Here is a 2,730-nt window from a genome sequence, read left to right on the forward strand (position 1 = left end):
ATATATATATTTATATATATAGATTCAATTTGTCATGGAACATAAACCTTTTTATCGTACTTACTGTAAGATGTTTGGACATACACTTGATAAATGTCACAGGCTTCATCCAAACTTGAAAGCTAAAGCTCAAGCAAACAAAGAGGGGTCTAACCCTATTGCTATGGACACATCTGCTCAATCTGTGGAGGAAGTTCCCACAAGATAGGATTTGCCTATGGATCACCCCCTTGCCAACACCGCAATTCCTGATGAAGAACACCATACTACAGGTACAAATCCAAATGTGTTTTACCACTCATTGTTATTGAAGAAATCTCACTTACATGCCAGGACACACGAGAATGCTCCTGCTCCCTTGATCCGATAAAAGATTAGCTTGTACAATAAGTAGTTGCTTCTATTGTTCAATAACTTACACATGTTCGACACACTTTAGACCAATCCACTGACCAGACTAGCCAATCTTCGGATGAGGAATGAAAAGTCTATTCTAGGAGGAAGAAGAAGAATGGAGGCAAACTCGAGCTAAGGAATTTATTGGATGATATATTGATTACTACTAACAATGACACTCATCTCACCAATTAATTAGCCGACTCCTTCCCTAGAACTAGAGGCAGAGGCAAAGCAAAATTGGGTCTCTCTTTAGTTACCTCCGGATTTTGACACTTTTTGGTTTTATTTTCTTTAGGTCTCTCATGTATTGAAGGCATGCTCAACTTAGTTTTTCATGATATTCATGCATTATTTGTTGATTTGAAATTTCAGCAAGCATATCTTAAGTTGTGGTGCATTATTCAGTTTTTGGTTTGGGAATGTCCGTGTGGCTTTTACTCTTTTTGTTAAATCATTTACTAATTGTAGGCATATATACTTTTGTTGGTTCAATTGTCATGGAGGCAATAACTCACATAAAATATTATTTTGATTTATGTTGTGCATGGATCTAAAAGTTTGGTGGAAGATATTAACACACTTGTTGTGCTTTAGAATTCATGTTAACCAAACACATGTAGGACTCACAATTTTTTTTTTGTGTTTTTTTTCTTAATATTCAACATGAAATTTTAAGTTGGCCATGTATTTGATGTAACTCTAGTCACCATAAAGTATTGCCACTTTTAATTAAGTTATCAAATTTGGTTTTGATGGTGGCTTGACCGAGAAAAATTGGTTCAAGTTTCATGATTTAGCTCAAAAATCATTATTTTTTTTGACGAATACGATTTTTCTACTTAATAATTGACGTCACTTTGAATATTTTGAGATTGTACTTAACATTGGAAGCAAGGTGTTTTAGTCAAAATCTAGGCATTGTTCCATACAATTTGGAAGTCGTTAAAGCTTACTTGAATGATTCTGTTATTTTTTTAGTTGTGTTGCTTATGGGGCTATTCTGGTAATTATTAAATCAATGGATCATTCTAATCTTTTTACAAAAGCAACGCCTAGGGTAGATAGTCAAGTTTAACTTATTTAATCTAGATAAACTTTATCCTTAATTTATGATCTTAGAATTTTGTTATTTTCATACAACAACAATAAAGCCTTAATCCCACTAATTGGGGCCGGCTACATGAATCATTTTTCTCCATTGCATCCTATTTACTATCTTATTTTCATTTAGTTCTAATAAATTAAGATCATTTTTTTATACAATAAGCTCAAGTTTTCCTAGGTCAACCTCTGCCTTTCTTAACATAAGTCGAGTCTAAAACATCTACTCTCCTAATCAGATCATCAGATGGTCAATGTTTAATGTGGCCAAATCATCTAAGACGACTCTCTAATTTTGTCCGTCACCAGTGCTACACCAACCGTATCCCAGATATATTCATTTCGCATTTTGTCTCTAAGTGTAAAGCCACTCATCCACCTAATCATTCTCATCTCGACAACACTTAGTTTTATGCTTCTCTTTTAAAGGCCACCATTCAACGTCATAGAGCATTGTAGGTCTCACAACCGTCTTATAAAATTTTGCTTTCAGTCTAAGCAATACTTTTTTATAGAATTTCTATCACACATCTATCACACAAAAGGCCCGAAACATTCCTCCATTTCAACCAACCAACTTGAATTCTACTATTAACATCCCCATCTATATCACCATCACTTTGAACAACAGACCCGGGATATCTAAATTGTTTTCACCTTTTAATAATATTATCCCCTAAAGTTGCACTTCTGTCACTAGAGCTACTACTATTAAAACCATATTCCATGTATTTAGTTTTAGTTCTACTCAAATGAAGGCCTTTCGACTCCAATGTAGACCTCCATAATTCAAGTTTTTCCTGGACTTTTTCTCTTATCTTATCCACGAGATGGATATCATCAGCAAAAAACATACACCAAGGTACATCCTCCTGTAAATGTCTAGTAAGACCATCCATAACTAAAGCAAAAAAGATATGGCTTAAAGCCGTTCCCTGATGTAATCCAACAGAAACAGGAAAATATTTGGTCAATCCTCTTTCAGTTTGAACACAAGTAACAACTCTAGTATACATATCTTTAATGACTTGAATATAAGTCATCTCAACACCTTTTTTCTTAAGAACAGTCCAAAGGACATCTCTTGGAACCTTATCACAAGCTTTTTTTAAATCAATAAAAATCAAATGTAAATTCTCCTTATTATCTCTGAACTTCTCCATCAAACCTCTCAATACCTCTCAATAAATGAATAGAGACCTGCCCGTGGTAGACCTGCCCGGCATAAAA

At 34.3% G+C, this 2,730-nt stretch overlaps 1 protein-coding gene across 8 annotated transcripts in view; it reads left to right on the forward strand.

Annotated features, from left to right (window-relative positions):
* LOC110021992 (sirohydrochlorin ferrochelatase, chloroplastic) overlaps positions 1-2,730 on the forward strand; it is a 68,443-nt gene that overhangs the window by 27,666 nt on the left and 38,047 nt on the right. The window contains exon 7 of one of the 8 annotated variants that reach the window (XR_002293717.1): positions 103-272. The exons of the other annotated variants lie outside the window; for them this stretch is intronic. The gene's annotated coding sequence lies outside the window, so the exon portion shown is untranslated. The remainder of the gene's footprint in view (positions 1-102; positions 273-2,730) is intronic. 8 annotated transcript variants of the gene reach the window in all.

The sequence above is a fragment of the Phalaenopsis equestris genome, unplaced genomic scaffold (assembly GCF_001263595.1).
Source record: "Phalaenopsis equestris unplaced genomic scaffold, ASM126359v1 Scaffold000160, whole genome shotgun sequence".
Lineage (NCBI taxonomy): Eukaryota > Viridiplantae > Streptophyta > Magnoliopsida > Asparagales > Orchidaceae > Phalaenopsis > Phalaenopsis equestris.